The sequence below is a fragment of the Triticum urartu genome, chromosome 5A (assembly GCF_056163025.1).
Source record: "Triticum urartu cultivar PI428250 chromosome 5A, HENAU_Tu73, whole genome shotgun sequence".
NCBI classification, from domain to species: Eukaryota; Viridiplantae; Streptophyta; class Magnoliopsida; order Poales; family Poaceae; genus Triticum; species Triticum urartu.
The window spans coordinates 482,038,940-482,058,418 of record NC_141877.1 but is presented as its reverse complement, the minus strand read 5'-3'; positions in this window follow the sequence as shown (position 1 = coordinate 482,058,418).

The following is a 19,479-nucleotide window of genomic DNA, read 5'->3' as shown; positions in this document are numbered from 1 at the left end:
TGATCTTCGAAGATAGTTTCATGAGCTAACTTAAGAGTGTTTAGTTCTTTAGTTAGAGCCTCAATCTTCTCCTTATCATTGTCATTCGTTTTATCTTGATTAGCATGATTAATTGACGTTTCATCATAGTATTCATCACTAGAGTTGTCAACAAGTAAATCATCATCACCTAACAAGTCATCTTCATCACTATTAAAATCAACATACTCGGGGTGTGTTACCTTAGGACCTTTGGCCATGTAGCATGTTCCAATTCCTTCATTTGCTGAGTCAAATATATCGTAGGAGTTGGTTGACACAAGTGCTAGACCGACAACAACTTCATCTTGAGTATATTCGGAATTGGAGTGATAACTTCTCTCGGAGTGGTTGTCGGAGTCGGAGCCGGATACCCATTCACCAACATGAGCCTGATGTCTTCGTTTTGTGTAGCTCCTTGATGATTTTTCCTTCCTTTCCGAATCCTTGCTTCTCCGTGAGTGTCTTCGTTCATAACGATCATCTCTACTCCTTCTCTCTCTTGGTGGTGATTCTTCTCTTTTGCTTCTTCTTTTTGGAGAGTCTTCTCTTCTCTTGTAGGGAGCCGTACACTCATTGGAATAGTGTCCGGGTCTTCCACAATTGTAGCAGTTTCGCTCTCGACTAGAAGATCTTTTGTCATTGTAGGACCTTGACTTGGAGCTTCTATCTTTGCTTCTACTCTTGTAGAACTTGTTGAAGTTTTTCACCATTAAGCTCAATTCTTCATTGAAGTTTTGTTTCTCACTTGATGATGTAGGGGCTTCACATGAGGCTTTGTAGGCACCACTTGATTTGCTGTGAAGTTCCTCTTTATCCTTAAGTGACATCTCATGAGCAACAATTCTTCCAATTACCTCTGTTGGCTTGAGATCTTTGTAATTGGGCATCATTTGGATCAATGTGCACATGGTATCATATTTTCCATCCAAGGCTCTTAGAATCTTCTTGATGATGAATCTATCGGTCATCTCTTCACTTCCTAAGCCGGCAATCTCATTTGTGATGAGAGCAAGCCTAGAGTACATTTCAGCGACACCTTCACCATCCTTCATTTTGAACTTGTCAAGTTGACTTTGAAGCACATCCAATTTGGATTCCTTGACGGAGCCGGTACCTTCGTGCATATCAATCAAAGTGTCCCAAATTTCCTTTGCATTCTCAAGACGGCTGATTTTGTTGAATTCTTCGGGGCACAATCTGTTGAAGAGAATATCACAAGCTTGAGCATTGTATTGCAACATCTTCAACTCATCCGCGGTAGCTTCATGGTTTAGTTCTCTCCCATCAAAGAAGTCACCTTGCAAACCAACACACACAATAGCCCAAACGGCGGAGTTATGTCCAAGAATATGCATTTTCATTTTATGCTTCCAACTAGCAAAATTAGTACCATCAAAGTAAGGACCTCTACGGTGATAATTACCCTCGCTAGACGCCATACTCTCCTAGGTTTTGAAACCAAGGCTATGAACACCAAAAGCTATGGAAATCAAAGCAAATGGAGACCAAAGCTCTGATACCACTTGTAGGATCGAAAGTATGTCTAGAGGGGGGTGATTAGACTACTTGACCAAATAAAAGCTTAACCTTTTCCCAATTTTAGTTCTTGTCAGATTTTAGCTATTTTAGGACAAGTCAAGCAATCATCACACAATTCAAGCAAGCATGCAAAGAGTATATTGGCAGCGGAAAGTAACGCATGCAACTTGCAAGAATGTAAAGGGAAGGGTTTGGAGAATTCAAACGCAATTGGAGACACGGATGTTTTTCCCGTGGTTCGGATAGGTGGTCCTATCCTACATCCACGTTGATGGAGACTTCAACCCACAAAGGGTAACGGTTGCGCGAGTCCACGGAGGGCTCCACCCACGAAGGGTCCACGAAGAAGCAACCTTGTCTATCCCACCATGGCCATCGCCCACGAAGGACTTGCCTCACTAGCGTTAGATCTTCACGAAGTAGGCAATCTCCTTGCCCTTACAAACTCCTTGGTTCAACTCCACAATCTTGTCGGAGGCTCCCAAGTGACACCTAGCCAATCTAGGAGACACCACTCTCCAAGAAGTAACAAATGGTGTGTTGATGATGAACTCCTTGCTCTTGTGCTTCAAATGATAGTCTCCCCAACACTCAACTCTCTCTCACAGGATTTGGATTTGGTGGAAAGAAGATTTGAGTGGAAAGCAACTTGGGGAAGGCTAGAGATCAAGATTCATGTGGTAGGAATGGAATATCTTGGCCTCAACACATGAGTAGGTGGTTCTCTCTCAGAACATATGAGTTGGAAGTGTAGATGTGTTCTGATGGCTCTCTCCACGAGTGAAGAAGAGGTGGAGGGGTATATATAGCCTGCACACAAAATCCAACCATTACACACAATTTACCAATCTCGGTGGGACCGAATCAACAAACTCGGTCGGACCGAAATAGTAAACCTAGTAACCGTTAGAGATTTTCGGTGGGACTGACATGCAACTCGGTAGGACCGATATGGTTAGGGTTAGGGCATAACGTAATCTCGGTGAGACCGATTACACAAACTCGGTGAGACCGATTTGGTAATAAGCTAACCAGAGGGTTGGTCAGGCAAACTCGGTGGGACCGATTCGCTCTTCTCGGTGAGACCGAAATGTTACGAAAAGGAAACAGTGAGTTTACATTGCAATCTCGGTGGGACCGATCCGCTCTTTCGGTGATACCGAAAAGTTACGAAAAGGAAACAGAGAAATTGCAATCCCATCTCGGTGAGACCGAGATCCCTATCGGTAGAACCGATTTGCTTAGGGTTTGGCAATGGCTATGACAAGTGAAACTCGGTGGCGCCGGGTTGAAAGAATCGGTAGGGCCGAGTTTGGCTTTGGGTTTAGGTCAAATGTGGATATGGGAAAGTAGCTGAGGATTTTGGAGCATATCATTAAGCACATGAAGCAAGAGGCTCATTAAGTAACACCTCATCCCTCCTTGATAGTATTGGCTTTTCCTATGGACTCAATGTGATCTTGGACCACTAAAATGTAAAATGAAGAGTCTTGAGCATATGAGCTAGAGCCAATCCTTTGTACTTAGCATTTTGAGGGTTCCACTTTCACCATCCATGCCATGCCAATCATTGAGCTTTCCTAAAATGATCATCTTGGAATAGCATTAGCTCAATGAGCTATATGTTGTTATGAATTACCAAAACCACCTAGGGATAGTTGCACTTTCAGAGCGTCGGCGGTGATCTCTGCACCTTCCGCCCTTCAACCTTCACGGTCAGCCTCGATGGCTTGGATGGCGGCCTGCGAGTGCCTAGGGAAGAAGTCTGCCAAGACGGAAGAAACGAAGAAACAAGTCAAAAACCGGGAGTCGGCACGATTTATAATCGGCAGCTCAAAGAAAGAAAGTAAAGAAACTCACCATCAACAATGTCTTCAATGTCATGGAAGCCGGAGGCCAGCATTGCCTCTCTGTCAGTCCAGGAGGAGCGGTTGCTCGCGAACTCAGCCAGGAGGGCGGTTTCCGCCTCTTCCGCCTCCTTCTGCGTCTTCGCAAGCAGCTCCCTCTACTCTGCCAATTGAGTGGCCAGCAGATCGCGCTCCATGGCGAGCTTGCCGCACTCCTCCCCCTTGGCGCGCAACGCGCAGTTGGCTTCGCTCAGCTGCTGTTGAAGAACAGCGTTGGCTTCTGAAGAAAAGGAAGAAAGAAGGTGTTAAGTCATCAATAAAGAAGGTCGCCGGGGAGATCCGTCCCGACTTCTCAGCAGTCGGCCCGAATCTCGGGGACTACAGCCCGCGGGTGCGCCAGCGCGCCCCCGCAAAGAAGAAAAAGGACTTACTCCGGCTCTCCGACAAGTCGGCGGTCCACTTGCCCAGCTCTTCAACGTTACGGTTGAAGGCAGTAACGCGAAGGTTGTGGTAGTCCCACGACAAATATTTCGGACAAAAGTTAGTACTCAGAGCTCACCAATTGGAGTTCCGGGCCGCCTGCTCAGCAGCCGGCCCGAAACTCGGGGACTACACCCAGTGGGTGCGCTAGCGCGCCCCCATAGAGAGGAACAAGAAAACAAGGACCAAAGAGAAAACATACCCGGACGGCTGCCCGCGATGCCAGGTACGCCTTGGTGCAATTCTGGATGGCGTCGCCCTCAGCTCGAAGCTTCGTTTGGACGTCCAGAAGCGCCTAGTTCAGCGGCCCTATGCCGCCTCCCCGCACCCACCCAATGGGTGCGGCGCTCGTCGCTTCGGCATCCAGGATCGCCGAGCTGGCGGTGCCGGTCTCCAGGGGGCGTGGCGTCGAGGTCGCTTTCTCAAGACGACGGTGCGTTTGTGAGCCGACTTGAAGGATTAGCCTCGCCACGGCCTCGTCTTCAGTCGGCGGCACCGGAGGGTCCGCTGGCTGTTCGCCTTGCACGCTCCCAGACGGCGGCGGAGGCGGCGGCGGAACGATCACGTCCGGCGTGGAGGAGTCGCCGCCTTCCTTCTCCATGACGGGGTTCTCGCGGCCGGCTTCCCCAGTCTGCCCCGTGAATTCCGGAGGCGACGGCGCAGAGTTCAGCGGGGTGACGAACACCGCCGATTGGCGGTGCGCGGCCTCCTCAGCCTGCCGCTTCGTCACGGCGACGGCTTCGGCCTCCCCCAGTTTCTTCTTGGCGGAGGCCTCCGCCTTATCGGCCTCCACCTTCTCCAGGCGGGCGGCCTCTTCCTCATTGCGCTTCTCCTGCGCGTTCCGCTCCATCGCCTCCCGGAGGTTAGCAGCAGGGTCAATCCACCGAGTGGTGGCGGACGTCTCCACTGACCCCATGACGGAGGCGGCGACAACCCTCTCAAGGGTGAGGGGAGCCCTGAAGCGAGGGAAGCCAGTAAAAGACTCAGACAAAGCTACAGAGAAAGAATAAAGTGTTAAGACGGAATACTCACACGGAGACCAGTGGCGGCTTCTTTACTTCCTTGCGGAAGCGGATGGCCTTCGCGGCCGCCTCGTCCCGCTTGGTCACCGCAGCAGAACTCTTGGGCTTCTTCGGCCGACTGCCGAACAAAGTTGGCACGGCCCTGCGCTTCTTCCCGCCGCCCGGAGCACCCGGCACGACAGAAGAGCCCGCACCAGGATGGCTGGCTCCTGGCCGGGGGCGGGGGGCGACTCCTCATCATCGTCAGGCCAGTCCTCTAGACTAGCCCCGAGCCGCGGGCCGCCTCCTCCCTCGGCGTCATCTTCCAAAGTCGCCGCCCCCAGATCAGGGTCGTCGACGTCGCTCTCCGCCCGGTCGGCAAGGAACTCGCGGGCTGGCCCCGAGGTGCCGGCTGGTGGATGGAGGAGGGGATTCTGACCAAAGCCGACTGGTTAGGTCGCACAAAACAGACTCGGCAAGAAAGAAGACAACTCAAAGAAAGAAAGAAAGGGCAACTCACTGTAGGTGGGGGGTTGGCGCGGGAGTACGGCTCCTTGCCGAATCGCTAGTCCTCCAGCAGCTTGCTGTCCGAGAGGTAGTTCACCATGTAGGCCACCTCCTCGTGAGGCATGTCCTTGGTGCACATCCGACTCGGGTCACGGCGCCCGCTCATTTGGCATATCATGTGTGGGCGGCCTTGGAGCAGGAGAACTCAGCACGCCACGAAGGCAGCCAGCAGGTCCGGACCAGTCAAGCCCTCCGACTATGTCAGCACTCGGAGTCGTGTGACGGCGCCGGCTCTCGCAAGCGTCAGCGACTTGGCCCGGAATGACCAGTTGGGCAATCTCCTAGCCGGCGGGCCGGCTTCGAAGGCTGGCAGGTTGACCCAATCACCCCCCGTGAAGACGCTCTTCACGTAGAAGTACGATCGCTGCCACATCTTCACCGACTTTATCAGCTTGATGGTGGGGAAGGGGTTGTCGGCCCCCGATCTCCGCCCGGCGATGAACGCGCCGCCTTGAGCCGGCACGCCTGTAGCCTGGGTGCCGAGCTTGCAGTAGAAGAACTCCCCCCAGAGCTCGAGGGTGGGGAGGACTCCACGGAAGCCTTCGCACAAGGCCACGAAGGCGGACAGCAGCACCACCGTGTTGGGCGTGAGGTGGTGCGGATGGAAGCCATAGAACTCTAGAAAAGAGCGGAAGAAGCTGCTCGCCGGCAGCCCCAATCCGCGCAGGGAGTGCTCGCGGAAGATGACCCGCTCGCCCTCCTCCGGCGCTAGGGAAATCTCCCCTCTCGGCACAAGACACACCCGCACGTAATCTTCGGCGGGGAGCCGACGAGTCTTGCGGAGGAACTCGATGTGGTCGTCATGAACTTTTGAGCCGTCCCAGGTGCCGGAACGCACCGAGGGAGGCACGTCGGCAGAAGAAGAACTCATTGTGAGCTGATCGCCGCGGCGTTCGTCAAAGCTTGGGCGCACGGCAGGCGAGGAAGAAGAAGAAGGAGAAGAGCAAGGAGTAGTGGGAAGGAGGGGCGCGCGTGCTCTGCCGCACCCCTCCTCCCCCTACTTATAGCCTTATGGGCTGCGAAGCCGAGGGGGCAGTCGTGGGATTTACTGCGCCCACGACCCCCACGTTTCCGCGACAAAGTTACTGCGCGCAGTAACTCCACGGGAATCCCAACCGTCCGCCTGGGCCACAGCGGATCCGCTCGGGCGCCGAGGCACAGTAGTGGCGGGCCCCGCCTACGGGCCTGTCCCTTCACTCGTGTAGGCTGGCAGACTGGCCTGGCCGCGTGTTATCACGTGACAGGCCCGGAACGGGCGGCGGCCTGGAGGCTTAGCCAGCATGCTACTTGGATCCCGCTGCGACGTTCGAAATATTGTCCGAGTCAGAGTTGGGAGAGTCCGACTCCTTCTAGCCGGCCCGGTAGAAGTCAAGCAAGATCCATGTGTCGAGCACTCGGAAAGAGAAACTACTGATGCTTCTCGACCGATCGTCCGCGGCGCGTCACCAGCTTCGGGGACTACTGTCGGAGTAATGGGCCATGGGTAGGCTAACCCAAGCCCCAGAACCTTTCAAGACATCAGGGCAGGCTGCGCCCCTCAAGACCCCAGGACAAAGAGCCGCCTTCTGAGAAGTCGGCGGCAAGGCAACCAACTGCCCACTCGCGGCCGAGTCCTGGGGATGACTTCAGGATAAGCCGACTCCTGACTAGCGACTTCCAGAGAAGCCGACTTTGGGGAGTCGGCCCGCGACTCCAACAAACCCCATGCCCTCATCAAGAGGGACAGGACGGGGAGTGGCTACAGTCAAGACCACTCCCACCCCTTTCCAAAGGTAGGCATGGCCACAGTACGCCGTACCCGCGGAGATCTCCGTTCGGCGTGGCACTGTTGCCATGCTGGCCCTGACATCAGCACCGGTGGACCGAATCCTGCGCCCACCACGGCTTGTCTGTATGACCTTTGGGCGGCGGGTCCCACTGGCCAGCGGGATCCCGGAAGACGGCAAGTGCGCCACAAGTCGGACCCATCGGGAGTCGGCCCCCAAGAGTCGGCCGGCTCCTCCCCCGGGGCCCACACGCCATTAATCAGATGTGACGGAGAGTGGCAATAGTGATCGCCCGCCAGGCGGCAGGGTTGTTGCCACGACTCCATGACCAAGCCCGCGTCATCAGAAGCACGACTACAGTAATCAGCAGCCGGCAAGACCCGCCCGCGGCGGACGCGGCCTGTCGGCTCCGTACCTAGCCAGTCGGCGGAGAAGACGGAGGCCAGAGGCACTGACGGCTGGGCCCGCGTCCAGCCGGATTACCATTGTACCCCTGGGGGGTAGGCCTATATAAACCCCCCAGGGCACCCATGCAAAGGGTTGGAATACATTAGCTCTAGACCAGATCATATAGGAGGGAGAGAGCTAGCCTTGCCCTCTCCTACCTCTAGGAAACAACTCAAGGAGCAATCGTGTAAACACTTTGCCATAGTGATCATGCGGAGACCCCGTCGAGCAGCAGTAGGGGTATTATCTCCCCGGAGAGCCCTGAAGCTGGGTAAGATTCGCCGGCGTGCATGTCTACGCCTCATCCCGTTTCCAGGCACCGGCGACGTTCTACTCGCCCCCACCATGATAAGCCATCCTTTGGCATATGTCGCACCCAACCCCCGACAATGATCCTCTATTTTCTGCCGTTTTCGACGACAACCAGAGTCTCAGGGGCTACTATCTACACAGGGCACATCTAAAAAATGTGCAGTACTTTAAAAAATATACATCATTTCATGTACCTCAAAACCCGTCAGTAGACTCATAAAGGCTTCATGCAGCCCGCTTTCAGCGGATGAAATCCTTTCAATCACCGTACCCATCAATGTGCGGTGCTCTTCTGAGATAGCCGCCTTCTCTAGCAGATCCCTCCGTACGTCCGAATGTACACAAGATGGTGCCGGACTCTTTTGACTGCTCTCTTCGAGAGCCGGATACTGAGGACTTCGGGTGGCCATAGGATTACCTTCTGGCCTTGCCGGATCAGGAGAAGCCCTCCGCGACGACACCTCAGGGTCGCCCGCTTCATAAGGCGGTGTGGCAAGGGGAGGCGTTTCGCTCTCCGTCATCTCCAGAAGAAGATCCCCCGAAGACGAGCTCAGATGAGAAGGGCTAAGATCCGAACTGAAAAGATAAATACTTCGGTTATTTTCCTCAGAAGTAAGGTAGGATATCTTCACTATTAAATACCTTTTGATTACTTACAGCTCATTAGAGGGCTGATCCCCGCACGGACATTGTGCGGCAAGAACACCCTCCGAGGCAGGACCCTCTGGCGGGGATTTCTTCTCCCGTTTGGAAACCTTGATTTCCGGATCTTCAAAGGTAGTCCTCTTCCTTCCCTAGGGAGAGAGAATGTTAGATTCTTCCCCTTGGTTATCCTCCCTCGCGGAGGCGCTCATTCCCTCGGTTGGAATAGGTAGTGATGGAGGCCCGCTTTCACCCTCTTTATTCCCCCCTTCGTTTTCCTTTGAGGGCACCGGACAAGGTGCTGGCTCGAGCATCTTTTCCAGCACCGGATTGTCCAAGCCTTCAGGAAGGGGGGCCGAACACCGGATCATCTTCGCCTTTGTTATCCAGTCCTGGTCAAAGAGCGATTCTTCAAAATGATGTCATGATAAGTAAAAGGACGGTGCGTTTAGCCATGGGATTACTTACTTGGGCAGCGGTGCGGTTGCTGCTCAGGCCCACGTCCTCGGTAGTGTCCGGACACTCTATTTGGGGTCCGAAGAACGATTTGTACACCTCCTCGTGCGTCATGCCAAGGAAATTCTGAATAGTGCGCGGTCCTTCTGGGTTAAACTCCCACATGCGGAGGGGCCGGCATTTGCAAGGCTGGACTCGACGAACCAGCATGACTTGCATTACCATAACCAGATTGAAATCTCCCTCGAAGAGATCTCAGATACGACTCTGCGGTATTGGCACGTCGTTGGCTGGACCCCAGCTCAGTCCCCTGCTGATCCATGACATCAGTTGTGGTGGAGGGCCCGAGCGAAAGGTGGGGGCGGCTACCCATTTGGCACTCCGGGGAGCTGTGACGTAAAACCACTCCCGTTGCCATAATCCGGACACCTCTGGAAAGGAACCCTTTGGCCATGGAGCATCCGCAATTCTGCTTATTAAAGCACCTCCGCACGCTGCGTACTGTCCCTCGATCATCTTCGGCTTCACATCGAAGGTCTTGAGCCACAAGCCGAAGTGAGGGGTAATGTGGAGGAAGGCCTCACAAACGACAATAAATGACGAGATGTGAAGAAGGGAGTCCGGGGCCAGATCGTGAAAATCCAGCCCGTAATAGAACATAAGACCCCTGACAAAGGGACCCATAGCGAGGCCTAGTCCTCGGAGGAAGTGGGAGACGAACACAACGCTCTTGTTGGGTTCGGGAGTAGGGACGACCTGCCCTCGGGTGGGCAGCCTATGCGAAATTTCTGGCCTCCCTCAACTTCTTGATGTCCTTCTCCGTGACGGAGGAAGACATCCACTGGCCTTGAAGGCTGTATCTGGACATGATTGAAGGTCCGAAGCACCTGACCTTGGCTTTGGGTGTTAGAACTTGAGGCGGGGGAGGGATTCAATTGAGCACGGGAGGGGGAAAAGTAACAGCCTCGTCCCTTTATGAAGTGGGTGAATATCAAGCGTCCTCCTCATGGCCGTTTGGGACTTGCCTAAAATCTAGGAGTCCTAGGCACGGTTGGGTTACCCACGTCCGTATTGATGAGAATCCCTCAATAAGGGGAGCACGATCTCTGCTTTGACAAGACGTGTCAAGAAACCGCCTCACGTTATGCGCGGGGCTGGTTAAAGAACAACGGTTCAAATAATTACCGGGCCGTGGCGTTATGTCATGCTGCCAAAACGTGTTAGCAGATTAGATTTGTGGTAATATTATTCTCTCTACGGTGGTACGTCGAACTTATTTTGTAGGGCCGGACACTATCCTTGTATTCAAATTCTTCCGTGGTGTATTCGGAGGAGGAACCCGCCTTGCAATGCCGAAGGCAACATTGCGCACCGGATTCATCATCATTGAAGCCTAGTTCAGGGGCTACTGAGGGAGTCCTGGAATTGGGGGTCTCTGGATAGCCGGACTATATCCTTTGGCGGATTGTTGGACTATGAAGATACGAGGTTGAAGACTTCATCCCGTGTCCAGATGGGACTCTACTTGGCATGGAAGGCAAGCTAGGCAATACGGATATGTGTATCTCCTCCTTTGTAACCAACCTTGTGTAACCCTAGTCCCTTCCGGTGTCTATATAAACTGGATGGTTTTAGTCCGTAGGACAACATACAATCATACCATAGGCTAGCTTCTAGGGTTTTGCCTCTCCGATCTCGTGGTAGATCAACTCTTGTACTACTCATATTATCAAGAATAAAATCAAGCAGGACGTAGGGTTTTACCTCCATCAAGAGGGCCCAAACCTGGGTAAAACATCGTGTCCCCTGCCTCCTGTTACCATCCGCCTTAGACGCACAGTTAGGGACCCCCTACCCGAGATCCGCCGGTTTTGACACCGACAATACCCACGATGGAATCTCGGGCAAGTAACATACTGATGACAAAGGGAATAATGTATGTTGTCATTACGATTCTACCGATAAAGATCTTGATAGAATATGTCGGAATCAATCTGAGCATCCAAGCTCCACTGTTGGTTATTCACCGGAGAGGTGTCTCGGTCATGTCTACATAGTTCTCGAACCCGTAGGGTCCGCACGCTTAACGTTTGATGGCGATTTAGTGTTATATGAGTTATGTGATTTGGTGTCTGAATGTTGTTAGGAGTCCCTGGTGAGATCCCAAACATGACGAGGAGTCTCGAAATGGTCGAGAGGTAAAGATTTATATATAGGATGATAGTATTCGGACACTGGAAGTGTTCTGGATAGTATCGGGTATTTATCGGAATACCGGGGGGTTAGCGGAACCCCCGAGGGAAAGATATGGGCCACATGGGCCATAGGAGGGGAGCACACCATCCCATAAGGGTGGAGCCCTCCCCCCAAGGAAGGAGGCCGAATGGGGAAAGGAAAGAGAGGGGGTTCGCCCCCCTTTCCTTCCCGCCTTCCTCTTCCCTTTCCCTCTCCGGAAATATGGAAAGGGGGGGGGGCGAATTGGGATAGGACCCCAAGTAGGATTCCTCCTACTTGGGGCGCCCCATGGATGCTCCCCTCCTCCTCCGACCTATATATATGTGGGGAGGGGGCGACTAGAACACACACCAACAATTGTTACCCATGTGAAGTGCCCCCCTCCACATTTTACGCCTCCGGTCATATCTTTGTAGTGCTTAGGCGAAACCCTGCGCGGATCACTTCATCATCACTGTCACTAGGCCGTTGTGCTAATGGAACTCATATTCTTCCTCAACACCTTTGCTAGATCAAGAGGACGAGGGACGTCACCGAGCTAAACATGTGCAGAACTCGGAGGTGTCGTACGTTCGGTGCTTGACCGGTTGGATCTAGAAGAAGTTCAACTACATCAACCACATTGTCAAATGCTTCTGCTTTCGGTCTACGAGGGTACGTAGACACACTCTCCCCCTCTCATTGCTATGCATCTCCTAGATAGATCTTGCGTGAGCATAGGATTTTTTTTGAAATTATATGCTACGTTTCCAATCATTGGCATCAGAGCCAGGTCTATGTGTAGATGATATGCACGAGTAAAACACAAAGAGTTGTGGGCGGTACTGCTTACCACAAATGTCTTATTTTGATTCGGCGATATTGTTGGATGAAGCAGCCTGGACCAACCTTACACGACTTTAGTTGAATCAAATTTGACTGCGGTCGGTCCTTGTTGAAGGTTAAAACAACAAACTTGATAAATCACCGTTGTGGTTTTGATGCGTAGGTAAGAACAGTTCTTTCTAGAAACCAATAGCAGCGACGTAAAATTTTCAACAACAAAGTAGAGGACGTCTAACTTGTTTTTGTAGGGCATGTTGTGATGTGATTTGGTCAATACATGATGTGATAAATGTTATTGTATGAGATGATCATGTTTTGTAAGACATCTGACAACCGGCAGGAGCCTTATGGTTGTCTCTTTATTGTATGAAATGCAAACACCATGTAATTGCTTTACTTTATCACTATGTGTTAGCGATAGTTGTAGAGGAAATAGTTGGCGAGACGACCATGATGCTACCATGGAGATCAATGTGTCGAGCCGGTGATGATGGAGATCATGATGTTGCTTTGGAGATGGAGATCAAAAGCACAAGATGATGATGGCCATATCATGTCACATATTTTGATTGCATGTGATGTTTATCTTTTATGCATGTTACTTTTCTTAGTATGGTGGTAGCATTACAAGATGATCCCTTAACTAAAATTTCAAGGTATAAGTGTTCTCCCTGAGTATGCACCGTTGCGAAAGTTTGTCGTGTTGAGACACCACGTGATGATCGGGTGTGATAGACTCTACGTTAACATAAAACAGGTGCATGACAATTTTGCACATGCGGAATACTTGGGTTAAACTTGATGACCCTGGCATGTACAGACATGGCCTCGGGACACTACAGACCGAAAGGTCGAACGTGAATCATATAGTAGATATGATCAACATAGAGATGTTCACCATTGATGACTACTCCATCTCACGTGATGATTGGACATGGTTTAGTTGATTTGGATCGCATATCATTTAGATGACTTGAGGGATGTCAATCTAAGTGGGAGTTCTTAAGTAATATGATTATTTGAACTTAATTTATCATGAACTTACTCCTGATAGTTTTTGCATATCTATGTTGTAGATCAATGGCCCGTGCTACCGTTCCCTTGAATTTTAATGTGTTCCTAGAGAAAGGTAAGTTGAAATATGATGGTAGCAACTACACGGACTGGGTCTGTAACTTGAGGATTATCCTCATTGCTGCACAGAAGAACTATGTCCTTGATGCACCGCTAGGTGAAAGGCCTGCTGCAGGAGCAAATGCTGATGTTATGAATGTCTGGCAAGCTCGATCTGATGACTACTCAATAGTTCAGTGTGCCATGCTTTACGGCTCAGAATCATGACTTCAAAGACGTTTTGAACGTCATGGACTATATGAGATGTTCCAGGAGTTGAAGTTAATATTTCAAGCTAATGCCCGAGTTGAGAGATATGAAGTCTCCAACAAGTTCTATAGTTGCAAGATGGAGGAGGACAGTTCTGTCAGTGAACACATACTCGAAATGTCTGGGTATCATAACCACTTGACTCAGTTGGGAGTTAATCTTCCAGATGATAGTGTTATTGACAGAGTTCTTCAATCACTGCCTCCAAGCTACAAAGGCTTCGTGATGAACTATAAGATGCAAGGGTTGGATAAGACAATTCCCGAGCTCTTCATAATGCTCAAAGCTGCGGAGGTAGAAATCAAGAAGGAGCATCAAGTGTTGATGGTTAACAAGATCACTATTTTCAAGAAAAAGGGCAAGGGAAAGAAGGGGAACTTCAGGAAGAATGGCAAGCAAGTTGCCACTCCCAGGAAGAAGCCCAAAGCTGGACCCAAGCCTGAAACTAAGTGCTTCTACTGCAAAGGGACTGGTCACTGGAAGCAGAACTACCCCAAGTATTTGGCGAATAAGAAGGATGGCAAAGTGAACAAAGGTATATTTGATATACATGTTATTGATGTGTACCTTACTAATGATCATAGTAGCGCCTGGGTATTTTATACTAGTTCGGTTGCTCATATTTGTAACTCGAAACAGGGGCTACGGATTAAACGAAGATTGGCTAACGACGAGGTGACGATGCGCGTCGGGAATGGTTCCAAGGTCGATGTGATCGCCGTCGGCACGCTACCTCTACATCTACCTTTGGGATTAGTTTTAGACTTGAATAATTGTTATTTGGTGCCAGCGTTAAGCATGAACATTATATTTGGATCTTGTTTAATGCGAGACGGTTATTCATTTAAATTAGAGAATAATGGTTGTTCTATTTATATGAGTAATATCTTTTATGGTCATGCACCTTGAAGAGTGGTCTTTTTTGTTGAATCTTGATTGTGGTAATACACATATTCATAATATTGATGCTAAAAGATGCAAAGTTGATAATGATAGTGCAACATATTTGTGGCACTGCCATTTAGGTCATATTGGTGTAAAGCGCATGTAGAAACTCCATGCAGATGGACTTTTGGAAACACTCGATTATGAATCATTTGATACTTGCGAACCATGCCTCATGGGAAGATGACTAAAACTCTGTTCTCCGGAACAATGGAGCAAGCTAATGACTTATTGGAAATAATACATAACGATGTATGCGGTCCGATGAGTGTTGAAGCTCGCGGCGGGTATCGTTATTTTATAACCTTCACAGATGATTTGAGCAGATATGGGTATATCTACTTAATGAAACACAAGTCTGAAACATTTGAAAAGTTCAAAGAATTTCAGAGTGAAGTGGAGAATCATCATAAATATAAAATAAAGTTTCTACGATCTGACCGTGGAGGTGAATATTTGAGTTACGAATTTGGTCTTCATTTAATACAATGTTGAATAGTTTCACAACTCACGCCACCTGGAACACCACAGCATAATGGTGTGTCTGAATGTCGTAACCATACTTTATTAGAGATGGTGCGATCTATGATGTCTCTTACCTATTTACCACTATCGTTTTGGGGTTATGCATTAGAGACAACTGCATTAACATTAAATAGGGCACCGTTTAAATATGTTGAGACGACACCGTATGAACTGTGGTTTGGCAAGAAACCTAAGCTGTCGTTTCTTAATGTTTGGGGTTGCGACACTTATGTTAAAAGGCTTCAGCCTCATAAGCTCGAACCAAAATCGGAGAAGTGCATCTTCATAGGACACCCTAAGGAAACAATTGGGTACAACTTCTACCATAGATCCGAAGGCAAGATCTTTGTTGCCCAGAACGAAAACTTTCTAGAGAAGGAGTTTCTCTCAGAAGAAGTAAGTGGGAGGAAAGTAGAACTTGATGAGGTAATTGTACCTTCTCTCGAATTGGAAAGTAGCTCATCACATAAAACCGTTCCCGTGATGCCTACACCAAATAGAGAGGAAGCTAATGATGGTGATCATGAAACTTCAGATCAAGTTACTACCAAACCTCATAGGTCAACTAGAGCATGTTTCTCACTAGAGTGGTATGGTAATCCTGTTTTGGAAGTCATGTTACTAGACCATGACGAACCTACGAACTATTATGAATCTATGATGAGCCCAGATTCCAATAAATGGCTTGAGGCCATTAAATCTGAGATAGGATCCATGTATGAGAACAAAGCGTGGACTTTGGTGGACTTGCCCGATGATCGGCGAGCCATAGAGAATAAATGGATCTTCAAGAAGAAGACTGATGCTGATGGTAATGTTACTGTTTACAAAGCGCTCGACTTGTCACAAAAGGTTTTCGACAAGTTCAAGGAGTTGACTACAATGAGACTTTCTCACCCGTAGCAATGCTTAAGTCTGTTCGAATCTTGTTAGCAATTGCCGCATTTTATGATTATGAAATCTGGCAAATGGACGTCAAAACTGCATTCCTTAATGGATTTCCTAAAGAAGAGTTGTATATGATGCAACCAGAAGGTTTTTTCGATCCTAAAGGTGCTAACAAATTGTGCAAGCTCCAGCAATCCATCTATGGACTGGTGCAAGCATCTCGGAGTTGGAATATATGCTTTGATGAGGTGATCAATGCATATGGTTTTACAGACTTTCAGAGAAGCCTGTATTTACAAGAAAGTGAGTGGGAGCTCTGTAGCATTTCTAATATTATATGTGGATGACATATTGTTGATTGGAAATGATGTAGAATTTCTGGATAGCATAAAAGGATACTTGAATACAAGTTTTTCAACGGAAGACCTCGGTGAAGCTGCTTATATATTGGGCATCAAGATCTATAGAGATGGATCAAGACGCTTAATTGGACTTTCACAAAGCACATACCTTGATAAAGTTTTGAAGAAGTTCAAAATGGATCAGTCAAAGAAAGGGTTCTTGACTGTGGTACAAGGTGTGAAGTTGAGTCAGACTCAATGCCCGACCACTGCAGAAGATAGAGAGAAAATGAAAGTCATTCCCTATGCCTCAGCCATAGGTTCTATCATGTATGCTATGCTTTGTACCAAACCTGATGTGTGCCTTTCTATAAGTTTGGCAGCGAGGTACCAAAGTAATACGGGAGTGGATCACTAGACAACGGTCAAGAACGTCCTGAAGTACCTGAAAAGGACTAAGGATATGTTTCTCGTTTATGGAGGTGAGAAAGAGCTCGTCATAAATGGTTACGTCGATGCTAGTTTTGACACTGATCTAGATGACTCTAAGTCACAAACCGGATACATATTTATATTGAATGGTGGAGCTGTCAGTTGGTGCAGTTCCTAGCAGAGCGTCGTGGCGGGATCTATGTGTGAAGCGGAGTACATAGCTACTTCGGAAGCAGCAAATGAAGGATCTTGGATGAAGGAGTTCATATCGAATCTAGGTGTAATACCTAGTGCATCATCTCAAATGAAAATCTTTTGTGACAATACTGGAGCAATTGCCTTGGCGAAGGAATCCAGATTTCACAAAAGAACCAAACACATCAATAGATGCTTCAACTCCATCTCAGATCAAGTCTAGGAGGGAGACATAGAGATTTGGAAAATACATACGGATCTGAATGTAGCAGACCCGTTAACTAAGCCTCTTCCACTAGCAAAACATGATCAACACCAAGACTCCGTGGGTGTTAGAATCATAACAATGTAATCTAGATTATTGACTCTAGTGCAAGTGGGAGATTGAAGGAAATATGCCCTAGAGGCAATAATAAAGTTGTTATTTTATATTTCCTTATTCATGATAAATGTTTATTATTCATGCTAGAATTGTATTGACCGGAAACCTTAATACATGTGTGAATACATAGACAAACACTGTGTTCCTAGTGAGCCTCTACTTGACTAGCTCATTGATCAAAGATGGTTAATGTTTCCTAACCATGGACATGAGTTGTCATTTGATAACGGGATCACATCATTAGGAGAATGATGTGATGGACATGACCCATCCATTAGCTTAGCATATTGATTATTCAGTTTATTGCTATTGCTTTCTTCACATGAATACATATTCCTTTAACTATGAGATTATGCAACTCCCGGATACCGGAGGAATACCTTGTGTGCTATCAAACGTCACAATGTAACTGGGTGATTATAAAGATGCCCTATAGGTATCTCCGAAGGTGTTTGTTGGGTTGGCATAGATCAAGATTAGGATTTGTCACTCCGAGTATCGGAGAGGTATCTCTGGGCCCTCTCGGTAATGCACATCATAAGAAGCCTTGCAAGCAAAGTGACTAATGAGTTAGTTGTGGGATGATGTATTACAGAACGAGTTAAGAGACCTGTCGGTAACGAGATTGAACTAGGTATGAAGATAGCCACGATCGAATCTCGGGCAAGTAACATACCGATGACAAAGGGAATAATGTATGTTGTCATTACGGTTCGACCGATAAAGATCTTCATAGAATATGTAGGAATCAATATGAGCATCCAGGTTACACTGTTGGTTATTGACCGGAGTGGTGTCTCGGTCATGTCTACATAGTTCTCGAACCCGTAGGGTCCGCACGCTTAACGTTCGATGACGATTTAGTATTATATGAGTTATGTGATTTGGTGTTCAAATATTCTTAGGAGTCCCTGAAGAGATCCCAGACATGATGAGGAGTCTCGAAATGGTCGAGCGGTAGAGATTGATATATAGGATGATAGTGTTCGGACACCAGAAGTGTTCTGGATAGTATCAGGTATTTATCGGAATACCGGGGGGTTACTTGAACCCCCGGGGGAAAGATATGGGCCACACTGGCCATAGGAGGCGAGCACACCAGACCGCAAGGGTGGCCCCCCCCCCCAAGGAAGGAGGCCGAGTGGGGAACGAAAAAGAGGGGGTTCGTGAGGGAGTCCTGGACTAAGGGGTCCTCGGGCGTCCGACCTGTTAACCATGGGCCGGACTGATGGGCTGTGAATATACGAAGACCGAAGACTGGACCCGTGTCCGTATGGGACTCTCCTCGGTGACCGGATATGTAGATTTCTTTCTTTGTAACCGACCCTGTGTAACCCTAGATCCTCCCGGTGTCTATATAAACCGGAGGACTTAGTCGGGAAAGACAGATACTCATTACCATAGTCATACCGGCTAGACTTCTAGGGTTTAGACATTACGATCTCGTGGTAGATCAACTCTTGTAATACTCATATCCATAAAGATCAATCGAGCAGGAAGTAGGGTATTACCTCCACAGAGAGAGCCCGAACCTGGGTAAACATCGTGTCCCCTGTCTCCTGTTACCATCGACCTTAGACGCACAATTCGGGACCCCCTACCCAAGATCCGCCGGTTTTGACACCGACATTGGTGCTTTCATTGAGAGTTCCACTATGCCGTCGACAACATGATTGATGACTCGCCTCGTCCTTAAAGACAATATCACTACCGGAGGAGTACTGGCCACAGGGCAAACCCTCCGATTGGGCAGCTTTACCATGACCGCCTGTTCGGCCATTAAGCCGACGATGACCTCTCGGGCCATCGAAAATCCTCTTTGTATCGACCCCAAACACTCCAAGCAGATGGATCCAGCGGAGTTTTCATATTTAAACGAGCTCCTTGATCGTATCGCCGCCCTGGGAATTGCCACAAATTACGATCGGATCGGGCTCAAACCTGACCAAAGAGGAATAAAATCTCCACCGACCACCCACCAGATAGCGGTAGTCGAGGAGCAAGACAGCGACTCTTCCCCTATACTGAAGATAGACTACGTTCGGCTCACCGACCCTACAGAGCCGGATACCCACCCGCAAAAGGAGGTGACCGGCCTTCCGAACATAGAATCGGATGGCGGGCAAAGCAAACCAGAAGATACTCCAGAGCCCGGACTGTTAAGTCTGGAAAAACTTCAGACTCCGGATCATCGATCGGGTCAGGGTCCAGATCCAATTCCACCCACCCACCCAGACATAAGCGCTCTCA